The 17,421-nt window shown below is 38.3% G+C and overlaps 1 protein-coding gene across 16 annotated transcripts in view; it reads right to left on the bottom strand.

The window, feature by feature from the left end:
• The window catches only part of CNOT4 (CCR4-NOT transcription complex subunit 4), a 76,878-nt gene that overhangs the window by 58,759 nt on the left and 698 nt on the right, over window positions 1-17,421 (bottom strand). For 3 of the 16 annotated variants that reach the window (XM_085568539.1, XM_085568531.1, XM_085568535.1), the window contains exon 1: window positions 1-17,421. This exon is cut by the window's left edge and continues 14,380 nt beyond it. The exons of 12 other annotated variants lie outside the window; for them this stretch is intronic. The gene's annotated coding sequence lies outside the window, so the exon portion shown is untranslated. One more of the 16 variants, XM_085568541.1, reaches the window with a different exon arrangement.

Raw genomic sequence — 17,421 nt, 5'->3', positions numbered from 1 at the left:
CTTGTTCAGTGTGCTCAGACTAGTATACAAGACCCCCGAGAACAGAATTCAGTGAGTAGCAAAACAACATTCTTTTCCCTTGCTACGACCACATGTTTGAGATGCGCTGTTACTGACTCTTGTGCTTTGGTTTTCAGAGCTCAGCAATTTCTGACTACTCTTCTGACAATATCATTCTCACCATTAAGACATTCCACTTAGTAAGATATATGATATTTGAGTCTTGAATATAACTACAGCATTACTTGCACATATCCTAAAACCTGATTCTCTAAAAAAGCTGCTCACACTCTAAGAGTTTGGAGGAAAATAATTTGCAAAGCCATTTATAACAATAGCTGTTATAAACAGCCATAAACCCCTGCTAATCAAGGTATTTGAAAAATTAGTATGCAAATAGACCTAAATCAGCCCAGCAGTTGCATCCTACAAGAAAAATGACCCTATCATTCTGTTTTACTGCTCAAAATTTCTAGGGTTTTTGCAACAGGAGGCCAAGTAATAGTGAACCAGAATGAAATACAAATGTGTGCTTTTTTACTTTTATGCTCACTATGGATACTTAGTACAGGACAGACAGCACTGGCTGTATCTGACATGCAATATACTTTAGGAAAACAGTTAAGCACAGAGCCTAATTTGATAAGAAAAAGTCTTTCAAAACTAGTCTTAAAGACATAGATATTCCATCTGAAATGTGTGTGCAGAAGTAAGAAAATAAAACAATGGGTTATATTGCACTGCTACTTTTGTGTGGGCTAGTATGGGTGATTCCAAACGTTTAACAGAAACTTTACAGTGTGGTTTAGTCTTCATCTGCAAGGTGCTGAATAATAGTTGTTTTAAAGAGGAACCTGAAAACCCATATTATTGTTCCTACATCTGAGTAGAGTGGTTGCCACTGTCCATAACAACAAATCTACTTAGCATTAGATTTACTCCCTGAGTTATACAAAGATATTTCTCAACATTTTTTCTGAGGACTCAGAAGAGACGGCAGGGTACTAGCATATTATTCAGGGATATGGCACCCAGAGTATCTGCTTCCTGACAAGGAACAGTTTACACATTCCAGGTTCTTTTAATACCCATCTGCATGATGGGCCAGAACCATATAGTAATAAAGAGAGGATAAAGTTATCTGTACAGACCGTAAAACCACATACAGTATCTTTTGCTCCTCTGACTTAATAAAATTGCAGATTTTTATCTACTTTTTAAGATGGGACTTGCCACTTTTTAAGATGGGACACTTGTCTTTGGAAGAGATTAGTGTTTTATCCTTACCTACTGTAATAGAAAAGGCTCATACATCTGTGCATACAGATAGGTAAATCATATATTGTCAAGAGTTTATGTTGGTAACATAACACACATGGAAAAATGCTGGCAGCTCAGACTGCCTATAAAGCATTACTGTGGCTGTAGAAAGCCAACAATGAATAAATTTTATTCAGGGTGAATAAAAGCACTTTTGGTTTTGAAGTGCTCTGCTGGCATTTTGTTTCCATTCTGTTTATTAATACCTGGTTATGTATGCAGGTTTCAACTACATCACTGTTCCCAAATTCATACTAGAATGTCAGTCAGATAAATTCCCACCTCTTATACAAACAGCAAACCTTTGAAAAGGCATGAAATATTCTTGCTACTGCTGCAACATGAGCAACTCAATTCCCTGACCTTGTGGAAGGAAATGCTCCTTGGGTAGTGCAGAGAAGAAATGCAGTTATAGAGTAATAGAAAAGTAACATCCTCTCCCAGTCAGAGGAAAACATGCTGACATCAGTCAGTTGCAAGGACATGCTTCCCACTGCCCCATTCCTTAGGGTAACAGATAACAACAGCTGCCAGATTAGCTGCTTTCTATGTAAGGCAAGAGCTCCAAACCAACCACACACAGAATTTATAATTTCTCCTTCACAAGTAATCTCAAGGTAAAGAACTACAATCCCAGTAACCATCTTTCAAGGAAAACTCCACAGTTTAGTTTTTCAGCTTTTGCATGAACACAGTTTCTATGAAAGACTAAAATTTTTTCTCAACACTTTTAAAAGGGCATTAGTAGTCACCTAGGTTTAAGTCCTTGAAAAACATAGCTATGCACAAGACTAAGGATGTTAGAGCACACAGAATATTCCCTCTAGATTAAATGCACAGACAGCATATAAAATAGCACATCACTATGCAGAATTAAGGTTTTCGACATGAAGTCACAGGTCACTTTGCTACACCCTGAACACAGAGGTACCAAAGGCAAAGCATGTGCCCACAGCAGTTTTCCTTCAGCAGGGCAGAGATCAAGGATAGCCACAACAGAAGATGAGCATGAACATGAAGGGAAAGAAAACTTGTCTCCTCCTAGCATTGCACACTTCTGCAGAGTCCTGAAACTGCCAAAGATGAAGAAGCCACATCCTTGCGCCTTGCATACACTCCTACATTCATCCTACTCTAAAAAACCTATAGAGTTTGTAGGTTGAGATTGCATCTTTTATTAAATCAACACATAATGAACTAGTTTATTGGTCCAACACAAGGTACTATCTCTGCATCCAACAAGATGCTACTTCTGCAGACAATTATATTATATTCAGCACTTGATACAAAGCTACTGTCCCAAATTTTTATTACCATTAAAGATAAATTTATCTTAGAGTGTGCATAAGAATCAAAAATAATAGTAATTTACCTTGTTATTCTCAGTAAACAAAAGGAGAAACATTATTATTTGGAAAGTAAGTAGATTAACATCAACTACATCATGGCAGAGAAAACCAATAGCTACACCCAGGAGGTGGGAGAGGCAAAAAAGCTCTTTATGATACTCTTGGAACATACACATTATAAGTCATCCACTATAGCAAAGTCTTTTCAGACAAGCTAAAAAGAAAAAATTCAGATCCCTCAGCATGTAACTGAGCAGTAAAATAAGCATCTGGCATCAGTTTAAAAGGGGTCAAAAATCCCTGAAGTATCTATTAAACAGTAATTCCAGTGTCTGTAATAGGCAGCATTATCATTGCTGAACATCTCAACTACATCTACTTCCTATTTAAACATGTTTACAAATCTCACATTTGCTTGTCTCACAGATCAACACAAATTCATAGTATAGGTGGCAAAATTCAAAACATATAGGTGTGTAAATAATGCCAAGTATTTTAGGCAGAACTGCAGTGGTGTACTGTTAGAATTCCTTATCACTATGCACTTTGCATAGAAAAAAAAAATTAAATTAGAACAGCTTAAACTGAAAAGTTTACTGCTCTCCACAAAACATAGAGGATCTGCTTCTCAACTGTCATCAACCTTTAAAAGCCATTTTTCTTTCAGAATCCTTTTCTTATACTAATTTTCTATAAAAAGACTATGATGTAGAATTGAACATATATAAGTGGCCTTCTCCCACCTTTCAAAAAAAGCTTACACTTGTTAACAAATGTTATACTTGCATTTTTAGACAAAGACAATATTATTTAAATTTTATTTTCAGTATATCTAGCAGCAGTTAAAATACAGATATAATTCACTGAAATTATATAGGAGGGAAACAAACAACCCACAGCAGAAAAGACCTTTTTATGTTCAACAGTTCCAAGGAAAAAAAAGGGATTAAAAAAAATCATATACTTAGATGAAAAGCTTGTCCTTCATCACTTCTGCTCTTAGAATAGAATGCTAAAATTTCATTTGCAGAGCACTACATCTCCAGTAGCCACTGAATGTTCTAGAATTCTAACCTTTCAGCTGGCATCTAGATCCAGCTCAAAGTTGGACAGGGCAGGGTTAATTTTTATACTCACTCTGCTATGACACAGATGTTATTCTAGGCCATTTTCCAGGGATGGGAGAGTCCATCCCTTCTGGGTCACACAGTATGGTGGGGGGAAGTCAAGTACTGTCAGGGGTTTCCTGGGATGAGCAATCACTTGTGCATCATTCATCTCTTTCTTGCACCCTCTGACATTTGTATTGCTGCTGTTACTGTTCCATGCCTTATCTCATTGCTGCTTTCAGTAAATTCTTATCTCAACAGATAGTCTTCACCTGTTGTGCCTCCACTTCTCCCCAGCCTGCTGTAGGGGGAGGGAGGAGTGAGCAAGCTGCTCGTGGTTTGGAGTATTTCAGTGGAACACTAATTTGCAGAACACCATTTCTACAGCACAGCACACATGTGAACTACTCACTACACCTGTCAGCCTAGGTACCCAGCACTCACAGTAACCCACAGATTGCTCTCAACCAAGTTACCATCCATGGAGAGAAACCAAGAAAAGGTCAGCATAAAGAATGAAGTCCCTTTGCATTCCTCCAAGCCAGAATTAGTGTATGATTATTTGCATTACGTCTGCTAAACTTCTCTAAGAACTGAAGAATAGTATTAGACAAACAAAAAGCTCCCTCAAACACTCCTTTACAGCATTCTACAAAGGTACACAATTCATTTATCAATCCCTAATTACTTCTACTCTGTAAGTGCCATTAAGTGCCTCACAAGTCTTAAGAGTCAAGAGTGATAATTACTGTCCAGTGCTTTGTTTTTAAAGGAAATACAAGTCCCAATGTGATGAAAAATTATATGCCCTTCAGATTTCATCTAAGAGCAATACTAAGATAATAATGGGTTAGTTTAAAAACAATGTCTAATTACTTGAACAAAATTTCCAAGCCTGAGAAAGAATACCTGCAAAATCTAGAATAACTAGTGTAAAGGACATTATCTATTGGTACAATGCAAAGATGAAGCTAATTGCTAGGACCAGATTTTCCTTCAATCTCCCAAGAGACTCTGCAGAAGATATGAAACACCATTACGATGTTTAACACCTAATTTTATCTTTCATTAGGGGCTCTATTCATAGTCCTGATCATCACACTGAAGCTACCTAAAGGTCTTAGACTAAATTCTGCTGTAAGGTAAATCACAGTGCATTTGCAGTTACAAATTGGAGAAATTACTCTGGATTATCAAAATTGTGCTTTTTAACCAACAGAAGTATGTTTCTCCTGCTTTCTACATAGACACAACTACAGAAACGAACATTTAACCAAATACAACCTTGTTGCTATTCCTGGGGCTTTGGATAGAAGTACCTATCCTGAAGGACAAACAAGAAAAACCTTACAAGGGAGACTGGAATAAAAACACCTATAACCACCCCACACACATACAATACAGCCCCACTCAATACTAAATCACTTTTATTCCAACACACTCTCAGCCTGACTACAGCTGTGGAAAGGAAATGTCTGCAACTGCAGTACCATGGACAGTGTATGGAAAAGCTGATAGAATCATAGAATAAGCTGACCCATCATGGGAAGGGACCCATCATGATTACTGAGTCTAACTCTTGGCCCAGCACAGGACACCTCAAGAGTCACACCATGTGCCTGAGAACATTGTACAAATGCTTCTTGTAGCTGTCCCATTGACAACTGTATGCTCCACAGATTCTATCCCTTCCATTAAAAAAAAAAAAGCCACCCTCACCCACCCAACACCTCTTCTGCCCTGCCTATCCCTCCTAAAGAGCCTGCAACCATCCAACAGGCAGCCAATCACAAGACTCATCCCAGCTTTCATTATGCCAATATAAAATTCTTAGCACAGGGCCAAAGCTTGGAGCTAGTCTTCCTTGTTCCTCATGCTGCCTGTAGTGGTGTAAAAACATTTCAGGTGTGGTACTTTGTAGCATTGACAGACCCCATCAGCTCTCCTTCCCTCAAGTTTTAGAACACCAACCCAATGCTCATCACTGGCAAGCCTGGTATTTTCCCATTCCCTTTTGAGCATTTAATCATTGGGTTTTTAAGCAACCACCTTGAACTTTAGGAAGATGAACATGCTGTATCAGTGCAAGAGATTCTTCATTACATCCATAAGCTTCAGTATTTACATCAAGGAATACCTTTAAGTTTAAATAAACCTTCCTGCATTTCCACTGAAGTCACACTATCTGCTTTAAGCCTATTAACATTGAATCACAGAATGGCCTGGATTTGAAGGGACCTTAAAGATCATTTAGTTCCAACACCTATGAGCAGCAAGACCTTTTGCAATAGACCAGGTTGCTCAGAGCTACATCTCTCCTATCCTTGAGTACTTCTAGGAATGGGACATTCACAGCTTCCCTAAGCAACCTGTGCCAATGCTTCACCACCCTCATAGTAAAGAACTTTTTCTAATATCTAAGCTAAACGTACTCGCAGTTTGATTGTCACTACATGATGCTGTAAAATGTCCCTCTCAATCTGTTTTCTAGGATCCCTTCAGGTAACACAAGCTGCAAACAGGTCACCCCAAAGCCTTCTCTTTCCTCAGCTGAATAATCCCATTTCTTTCAGCCTGTATTCAGAGAGGAGGTGCTTCATCCCACTAAACCTCTTGGTGGCCTCCTCTGGACATGCTTTTACAGGTCCATGTCTTTCCTGTGCTGGGGACCCCAGAGCTGGATGCAGCACTGCAGCTGGTGTCTCACCAGAGCAGAGGGGTAGAATCCTCTCCCTCATGCTGCTTTGGATACATCCCAGGACACATTTGGCTTTCTGGGCTGTGAGTCCCATTGCTGGGTCATGTCCCAGCATGAGGGTCAGCCCCTCATCCACCAGCACCCCCAAGTCCTTCTCAGCAGAACTGCTCTTGATCTGTTCATCCCCCAGTCAGTAATGATACCTGGGGTTGCCCCAGCCCAGATGCAGGCAGCTTGCACATGGTCTTGTTAAACCTCATATGAGTTTACAGACTCATTATTGATTTTTAGTTTCAAGCTCTAACATGAACAATTTTATGCTCATGAAGTTAAGGGTGGTTACAGTTTTTGCTACAGATTCACAGAATAATTCCAGTTGGAAAGGATCTCAAGGGTTCTCTATTCAATCTCCTCAAATCAAAATCAGCAAAACAAGGCTATATTAAACTGTGCTTTATCAAGCTGGGCATCTAAACATTCAAAGCTGAATACTGCAAGACCTCTTTCACCTGTCACAATAATTGTTCCACTCCACAAAGAAACACGCTCATCTTAAATGAAGTTATTTTAATGCATGCCTACTGTCTCTTGCCTGCCTTCCACACACCACTCTAGCAAGCTTGACTCAGTATTTTCAATAGCATACCCATAGGTACTCCAACCATTAGTTCCTCCTGCTTCCCAAAGTCTTTTCTGCAACCTGAGGATGCATGCATTTCCCTAACAGCAGACAGAACTTAAGCAAACTGTTACTTCTTACACACATCTGATAGATTTAAAGTCTTCCAACACAAATACAAAGTTTGATTCAAAGCAGCTATTATCTTTATCCCTGCACTTCCTTATATACAACTGCAGGAACTAAGACCTCACACTAAAATCTGCTCTAGTACAAGCTAAAATGAGTTATATGTACTGCCTTTCTTGGCTCATTATCACCTCTCTCTACAATGCACATCAATTCTAAAGAGAACATCTCCTGCTCAGCCTCCAGCTCTGTTTCTAAATTAAAATTTAAAGTTATGAACTTCTAGAAAAACATCATACAGTTGAAAGAAGAGTTATAGTTTTACAAGTTTGTATTTATACACACAGAGGAAGAAAAAAAAGATGCCCTGAAATGAAGGGCAAAGAAAAGACCAAACCAACAACCAAGCCTCAAAGATCAGAAATATATCAGAGAGGAGAATAAGAGTACATTATTAGGGCTGTTGTCTAAACCATTGTTGGTTTAGACAAAAACACACAACAAAAAAAGTAAAAACATTACCAAGGACACCACAAGTACTCCAGCACTTGGAGGAAATTCCTGCTAAGGTAGAGTACCCTTCCAACAATTACATACAGAAGTCCCTGTATCAGTCTTCCCAAGCCTCCAAAGTTACTTATCAGACTAACAACAAGATATTTCAGGACAGTAACAGCACTTCAGAAAAAGTCCCACACTCTTTCACAAAGCAAATAACATCAGCAATTATTAACCACTGGAAAATTCACATCATGACTAGTCAGTCAAGAAATCCCAGAGATAGAAGAAGGAGTGAAGAAGAAATTATGTGTTCCAGCACTTCTCAAAAGAAAAGGCTCAGGGCAGGGAGGAAGGGTGGGCTACAGATACTGGAAGAAGCAGTGATGCTTCCTTAAGAGAAAAAAAGGAATCTTCTCCATATTTCTCTGGAAAACCCACATTCTGTATTTCATTCACAGCTGAAGGGGAGCAAATATGTCAGAAAAAGGTCTGTACTACTCATCCAGCCTATTAAAAAACTTCCATACAAATAAAATAAACCCTTGTGCAGGCTTAAATAAAATCATTCTTCAGAATCCTTGAGAAACTACCAAGAAATAGAGAGAACAAGGAGGATTTGGTGAGCCTCTTCAATCTCATCCTAAAACTTGTGAGACAGCAGCCACCACCCCCAGATTCATTCTCAGCCATTCACACTCAGTCAAAAGTGGAAAAAAGCAAACCTGACTTTTGCAAAATGTGACAAGTGTTTGCCCCTCACTACAGCCAGGAGAGACAAGTCAGTTTAAGCCACAGGTGAATGAACACTGGACAATTAGGAGAGAGAACATTATCAGCTGAATAACTAACTGGGGCCCCCAGCATAATAAAGAGAGGAAACTGTTTCAGCAGGCACAGGGAAGGGCCACAGATGAGCAGAGGGCTGTAGTATATTTCCTATGAGGTTGAGGCTGCTCAGCCTGCAGAAGAGAAGGCTCCAGGGAGATCTGGATAGCAGCCTTCCAGTATCCAATGGGGGGCCTACAAGGAGTATGGAAAGGGACTCTATTAGAAAGTGAAATGATATGACTAGCGGCAAAAATTTTAAACTGTAAGAGGGTAGATTTAAATTAGATGTAAGGAAGAAATTCTTCACTATGAGGGTGGTGAGGCACTGGAACAGGCTGTCCAGAGATGCTGTGGATGTCCCATCCCTGGAAGTGTTCAAGGCCAGGCTGGATAAAGTTTTGAGTAACCTGGGCAAGTGCAAGGTGTCCATGCCCATAGCATAGGTGTTGGAGTGAGATAATCTTTAAAGTCCTTTCCAAACCAAACCATTCTGTCAATCTATGAATTTGTCTATACTTCCACTTTAAACCTAAGTCAACACAGAAATACATTAAAACTTAATTGCATTTAGGCAGTGCTCAAGGCAGAAAACCAAAATACTACAAATTAAGGCTGTGATCCCACAAACATTTAAGTAGTAAACTTTACACAATGGAATAGATCTATTGATGATAATGAGGTTAGAGAACATGTTTGAAACAGAGAAACATTGCCTACATTTGCAATATTAGCTTCAAAACTATAAGTTGTTATAACAATTCCCTACCCTGAGCATTGCTGTTGCACAGTATAACAGTCTTAGTATGTAAATAAACAAGGCACAGTGGAACTGTAAAGATACAACAGAAATTTAATACATACAAACCCATTTCCACTTTAAAGATGCTACAGTTACACCAAGGTACCTACACTTAGAATTTTTCAAGAGTAAAAAAGTAAGTAAAGCATTAGCCCCTGTAGCTAGTAACTGCAAAGCCCAATGGAAAAAATAAATGAGTGAACCATTTCAGCTTTTTCTTGATGTGTATCTGGGAGGAAAAGTGAATTCCAAATATAGCACGTCCTGTACTATCTGGAAGTAGGTGGAAATGAGGCCAGTGGCTTATTTCTTCTTTCATGCTGAAAATGACCAAGGATGAAGCTTCTCTAAAATCTGAGATTCTTTAGTACATAATTCAAGGCAATAAAGTATCTCTTTTAGTAATTTATAAAACAGTTGGATAACATGAGAGGTACATCTAATTAAAATGCAAGAGCAAATAAATCCAATGAGCTAACACTCCTATTAGCTGAACAAAGAGATCACCTTGGAGTTCAGTATAGAAAATAATAATACTATGTTTAAGACATCATCTGCTTCAGACAAGAGCAGGATGCTTTTTCAATAATGTGTACTAACATCTGAGTCAACAGAAAACAGTAAAAGCATCCACTATGTCACAGTCACACTCAATCCCAGTTTGTAGCTGGTTTGGCTTCTACAGAGAATACTTAGAATTCTACTTTACCTTCCATTCTGCAATTTAAAAAAAGATATTTATTTCAAAAAGCAAAAAATTTATTTAATGAGAAGCACAGAAAAACTTCAGAGAATCAGAGAACCTTCTTATCATTCATGCTTCCACATACCTGTCAGAAATCCAGAAAGGTAGTTGCTCTGTAAAAACTTCACCCACATCATAAATACCTATTCCCACATATCTGCTACCGAAGCAACAATTGCCTACTTCTGCTTTTCAGGAAAATACAGATTTGTTACTAAAAACAAAGTTGAGATAGAGCAAGACCTGCATTGAGGGAAGCACCTTAATCCCAGTGAGGAACAGAACTGCTTGAAGATAATCTATATGCTGTGATAAACAAATTTTAAAGACAGACTCATATAAAGCAGTTTCTTAGGAAAAAAAAATAAACAAAACAGAACAATGAGGAATAACAGCATCAGCTTCTACAAATTTAAGCAGGATGTGTAGTAGTGGATTTATATAAATTCCTTCTACTGCTACCTACACTACCTGGAGCTGCATTAACTCAGGCAGGTGAACTTAAGGAGTCATTTGGTACATATGAAGCGCTGAATGAAATCCCAAACAATTTGTCAGACTGTGACAAATATACATTATAAAAAGCACAGAAGTTCAAGTTGACTGCAAATACACTTGCCCAACGTATCTTTAAATGCTGTGATTTTTTAATATTAAGAGACAGGTCTGAGGTTTTACCAACCAAGAGCAGCTGAATGAAATTCTTTTGGAGAAGGCTAAGCCCACATGAGACACAAACTAACTAGAACCCATAAGAAAATCAAAAAACCGCCTTAAGAGAACACAGATTTAAGTTCCTTTAAAACCAGAAGAAACAAAATACAAAATGAAGACATTAAAGATGCCTCAGAAACATTTATGCTGATGTCAGCTTTGAGAAGATGCTCTTCGATATCAGATCTTCTATTTAGTAAAAAGAAAAGTAAAACAAAAATGCAAATAAAACACAGAGTGACACTGAGTCCATCTCCTCCCTTACACTTTCATACACTATGGTATTTTCTAAGTCCATCCCAACTCTCAGGAAAAAAAAGTACAATCAAAAGATGCTGCACTGCACCTCTGTAGAAGTTACCTGCACCATGCTTTCAGAGGCGGCACACTGAATACACCAGAAACAGCAGCTGGTACTAAGTAGCTCAGTTGTTAAGAGCAGATGACTACAGCACTGTAAATGCCAAAAGGAACCTGACCCTCCCTCTCACCTCATTATACAAATTACATAAGTTTGAAAACAAACTTTGCTGCAGCTCTGGTCAACAGTTTAATACATAAGTGCAAAGAATTTTTAAAAAATACCCTCACAGTAACTGATATTAATTACACGTAGAGCTAGAATAACCACTTTACTCCAAAACTGCCTGTTTTCTGACTCTTCATTTTATTTATACTCTATACAACTATGCTCAAAGAATACAAGCTATGTGCCACTGCAGGCTTCCTTATAAAGATGGCTTTATATTGTTCTCTTTTTGGAAGCTTAAGTCAAAAGCAAGTAGCTGGCTTCCCAGGAAAAGATACTACAGAACCCATTCTAAGCAGTTTCTGCACAAGGTATGGTGTTTTCTTCTGACTGTCAGAGTCATGTGGTCACACAACACAGCTGGCTCCCACCAAGTTTCACTGTGCTACGTATGTATACTGTAGTAACAGTAGGAATAGTTCTCATATAAGGCATGCCCCTGCCCCACCCCCAGAAAATCACAAGCCTCAAGTTAAATCAGAATGAGACCATGAGCAAAAAAAATTAAGAAATAATGCCTCTAAAAGGGCCCAGTGGAAGGAGGAAGCCATTACACTGGTGAGAACATGAGAATGGATGTACCTTGAAGCATGCTTAGAATTATAACTACTATTCAAGATTCAAATGAAACTGTAATCCAGTCAGATAATACTACACATGTAGTAGAAGAAGACAGCCTGATATAAGAGCTGCTATTTCCTTAAACTTCTCAGCTGTTCTTCCATATTTTCAAAGTACACTACCAGCTACGTAAAGGAAAACCAGTAATCCTATTTTGGTTTCAGACTTATCACCTACGTTCTAGAACCAGTTTGCCACTAACTGTGAAACCACATTAATATGTTAAATATATGCTTTACTAAATGAAAGTATTAGTAAAGGAGCTTTCAAAGATGGGAGGAAGCTCTAACTTCTCTAACATGGTTTCTCAGTTATAAATTACTTGACCCTTAACCTAGGATGAAGTTTCATAAAAGGGAAGATTACCTTCTTAGGAAAAGGGATTCAGCATGCTAAATGATCAACAGAAACACATGCAAGAAGGCTCGTTCAGGAGAGCAGCAGTTACATGATAAATGGCAGTAAGATTAAGTCACTAGACAAATTGGATTAATGCTACTGGGCCTCTCTCTATTCAGACCAGTGTGTTTAACATAACTTCAGGAGTTTAGGAGCCCCTACAGTTCACACTGATTGAAGGAAATGCATTCAAATTAACTATTGGGCATGCTGACCTATAAACACTAATTTTGACCTAGCAAGTTTTGGCCTTTTATTTTATGCTCGTTTAAGAGCTCTCAGGGGACAGACACATTTTATGAATGAGATACTGAAGACTAATTCTAGATTTCATTCAATAAAAAAAAAGTCACATGTCATGAAGCAGGAGCTATTCAAAGACAGGGAATAGTTACTATTTTGGAACGTCCAACAGCCCAAGGTAATAGCTACAGATCACAGAGCAGCTTTAGGTCTTTAACTGACAGGCACAGCTATAGCTACACATCCCTATCTTCATTCATTATATCTGGAGAGAAGACAGAGAAAGACAAAAAAGTAGCTGAATACTTTCTCCCCACATCTAGTGATTATTGCTACAGACTTCTTCCCTATCCTGTTTTCCTATAATTCTAGATTGTAGTAGAAAAACTCTGAACAGCCACCACATGCTTACCTGTCTGGGACATAACCTTCATCAAAACTTCTTTCACAAACTCCTCAGTCAGGCAGTTCCAAAGCACCTACAAATATAATTACTTCATCCCAGTCCTGCACTCAAATTCTGGGCTTTTTTTACAATGGCAACTTATTGTAACATGCAATAAGAGACAAGTTTAGAATTAACAAACCTACTCCACCTGCAAGTACAGTATTTCACACTCAAGGTGTCTTAGCTCATGTATCTTGCAATTTAAAATTAATATACACTATTCGAGCAGGATTCACATTAAATCCATACTGGTGAGGGACTTGAAACTAAACTATAACATGAAGCCCATTTTCAAATAAATCTCATCTGTTGAATTTAGTGTTCCTGAAACAAATTAACCTGAAAAGTTGTTAGCAAGTCTACCTATGCAGTGTATTTTATCCTACAAAGAGTAAGCTCACTACCCTTTCAGTTACTACTTTTGCATATCAAATTTTATCTGGAAGAAATGTTTAAGAACATCCACACTGGAAAAAAGTAAATGCCCCTTCTGTAAAGCAAGGAAAAGATTAGGCCTCAGCAGTCTGAAACATAAGCACTCAACCACAAAAAAGGCCTAAAAATGGCCCAAAGTAAAACCTGGGATGAAGCACTACTTGAAAATCACAGTACACATGCCTATCACATTTTTTGGCCATCCCTACAAATCTCATGTGATTCTATTTCAAATTTGAAGAACTTATTAGAAATGAAGACAGAAGTGTGCTGCCATTTTTGCAGTTTCTTTCACTTAATTTGTTTTGAAAAAAGAAAACAAAAATCAAACCCCAACAACACAAAAACACCATGCCAAATTTCTAGTGCTAATAATTGATACTTGCAATCAAATACAAAAGACTGCAATATTACCCTCCAGCAATAACAGACTGCTAAGCTGAGAAAAGTAGAATACTCAAAGCCCAGAAGGGGCCCAGACTACAAGAACCTGCACTACAACAAGGGACCCTCCATCTCTCAACCAAGATATGCAGAAGTACAATTACTTCACATCAGATTTTGCAATAAATTGTAACCCAGTTTATATTAGGCATCTATTGCTCTCAAGACAACAGTGAGACAGAAGAAACAGAAGCTAAGATCAGTATGTTAGAAAGCTACTCATAGACAGATGAGGTTTTCCATTCTTCCATTGCAAGAGAACAGAATTGGATCAAAATCAGACAGGATTGATCAGAGAAGAAGCCTTAGCAAAGATTCAAGCTCCCTTTCCCCCAAGTTAACTAGCATGTTTGCTTGATGTCTACATCTACCTTTAACTCAGTAACTAAAGGATTAAAAAATCTCCCTTATGCTGACCCCAACCTATTTTTCCCCAATTTGAAAACCAGCAACAGATGAAATACCTTAATAAAAATATACTAACAACTATGAAATCCAGACTAAGATATTCTGCTCCAGAATAAAAACATAGCTTTCAGGATACACAGAAAAGGATGAGAAGTGTCATTCCCTTGGCCTGTATTTGTCCCGATAGCCCTGGATGCAGGCTTCCTCAAGTTGTTAAAGTACATGCATGAGATTTATAAATACCTTACTTTGCACATCTGTGATTAGAAAACACTTGCAAGCTCCATTGAAATGATAGACTCCTACTAGAAATACCTTGAGTTGTCAAGTTCCCAGAACACTGAAGTGGAAGTAAAGAAAATAAACATATCACCACAAAACTTACTTGATTTTAGTACTTTGTGGAAATCACTAGTTTAAACACTAATTCTTCCTTTGAGCTGATACAGCCAGTCAAATAACACCTAACCAGAAGCCAAAACCACATATCCTGAATACTCACTACATTTGTATAATCTTGGATACAATTCTGAAATAAAGAGATTATGAAAATTCCTTTTTCAAACTCATACAAGAAAAATGCCACCTCACAAAACCAAGCACATCAAAGTTTCTGGTATGACAGAAAAAAACCCAGTTTGGTAAAAACATGCACCTAACTGAACCAAACAGTCTAATGCAAAACTCATACATGCTTTCACTTAGATATGTTATATTCATATTTCCTGCTAGACACTTGCACTGCCCTCCCAATTTACTTACAGGAAGAACCAGAAGGTAGGAGCAACAGCTCAAGCCATGCCAAACCATTTTCTGCTATACTTAATTTTCCAAGTCTGGAAAGCATCTACAGTTGTTAAAATGTTAACCAACTTCATGAAAGGAATAAATTCATAGACTATTCTCCAAGAAAGAGAAGAGGGTGGCCTAGAGGGATGGGGAGTCTATTTACTCATAAAGTTCTATCTCCTCACACTGCTACCATCCAATAAAAATGTGACTAAGCAGGTAGAAAGATACACACTGGAAAAAAAAAAAAAAAAAGAAGAAATAAAGCATGTACATCTTAAAAGAGAGAAAGCATTCAGGACATTGAAGCAAGTTAAGTTATGGAGTCTTTCACATATGCACTTACTCAAGTTATCTCAGCAATACAGCATAACTGCAAGTAGGACAAGAGGTGGTTTGTACAATCTAAGGCACTATTCACCGTGTGAAAGTTTAAGAACCCTTGACTCTAGCAGTCTTGCTGAGCAAGTAACTTCCTTTCACCATGTGTTAAGGCCTATAGATCAGCCTCATCTTACCAGAGCAACCAAGGCCCAAGATGCAATCTGTAATCAGCCACTTAAGTTACCTGTGCTTACAGAGTGGTCCATTTGAAATAATCTCATTTATTTCAAAGAGGCAGGTGAGATTTTGAGCAGTAGTTGCCAGAGTTAAGCCTTCAGGACCCATATTTAGGATCTTGGTCAGAGCTATTTCAAAAACATTTAACTCACAAAGAATATCCTAACTTCTATGAACAATAGCCACAAAGGAAAACGGGTATTTTTACATACAGATTATTTTGAATTAAACAAAAAAGCCATGTACTTGTATATGCTCTCTCACCAGCCTTTTTAAGTTTTTTTATTTAGTGGGCACTGTAAAGATATTCTTAAACTTTCTGAGGTACCAAGAAACTAGTAGAGCACTAATCCTGACAGACACTCATCACCTTTTCTCTGTAAAGAGAAAAATTGTTAGGATCCTCCAGTACTCCTAATTTTAAAAACAAATGAAAAGGCATCTAAGAAATATGCAAGCTAAAAGAAGACAAAATTTTATCACTGTATTCCCCCTTTCCAAAACAATCTTTTTCCCTAAAATGAACCTAGTTTGCACTTCAGCCAAGTATTTCTAAACATGTGTTCATCTTGTTTAGGAAATGGAAACTCTATCACAGAATTCCAAAAGCCTAAGGTGCAGCACAGCTGAATCCTAGACCACAAGTTAGATCTCTACATTAATACAGAGGTGCTACAAAACTAGCAGTATATTTAACTATTTGTAAGCCATATGAAACTAATTCACCCTCTTGAGTCAAACAGCTGTTTTATTCCCTGCTCTTCATAAGCCTGCATTTTATTTTTCTCCCTTTTTAAGCAGTAAAAGGAGCTAGAAAACGTTTCAATCTTCCACATATTCATCCTTCAGTATGTGTGCTCTTCTGTTAGTGCCAGACACCATGTTTACATGAATATGAACTCAAAGTACAGAGATGCTCAAGTCAAGACATTTCAAAACTAAACCAAAACACAGTTAAAACACAGCAAGTTAGAAATGTGTACAGGCTCAGTAAACATGTGACTAGTCAACATTAACTCCTAAAACTTTTGGACAGGAGTAAGCCAATATCTGCAGGTCTAGAATTTCCGCAGTTTTAAGCAGCTGATAGATTTTTCTCACATTAATATACACTCTGGAGAAAATTGCTTCTCTTATGAACAGCATACTTGGTATTACGACACTGACAGAAGCATACAAGCCATGGACAATTAAATCCTTTCTGGCATAATAACGAAGCATTTTAAGATAATTATCTAGTATTTTCCCTCCCCTTTTACTATACATACAAAGGCACTGGCTGCTCACTTTTAAACTGGCAGGTAGAGCTGTAGGACCCTCGCTAGAAGCAGGATGAGCACTCATACATAGTCTTGTTATTTGCTTCTGTTAATACACAAAATGGAAAGAGTTTCTAGAATTTTTGCAAGCAGGAGACGGAAAGTTACATACCAGTTATTTTACTGACAGACAAATCTCAGGAGGTTGCACGGACTGTCCAAAATAACACCAAAATTAAGACGCTGCCATTCACCATCTGTTTGCCTCTCCCTCAGGAAAAAAAGTGCATATCACAAGAAGAAATGGAGCCTGGCTCCAGGGAGGAGGAAGAAGGGAAGAGAGGAAATTTCCACGCAAATTCTAAGTGAATCACGCTGCGATGCCCGCGCCTGGCCGCACCGGCCTGCCCCGGCAAATGCGAGCGGTTCCGGGGCCACCGTCCCTCCGCCACCCCGGCCGGTGGCCCAGCCCGG

Source organism: Lonchura striata, chromosome 1A (assembly GCF_050655825.1).
Source record: "Lonchura striata isolate lonStrDom1 chromosome 1A, ASM5065582v1, whole genome shotgun sequence".
Lineage (NCBI taxonomy): Eukaryota > Metazoa > Chordata > Aves > Passeriformes > Estrildidae > Lonchura > Lonchura striata.
The sequence above is the reverse complement of the archived record's forward strand: the minus strand, read 5'-3'. Positions and strand labels throughout refer to the sequence as shown.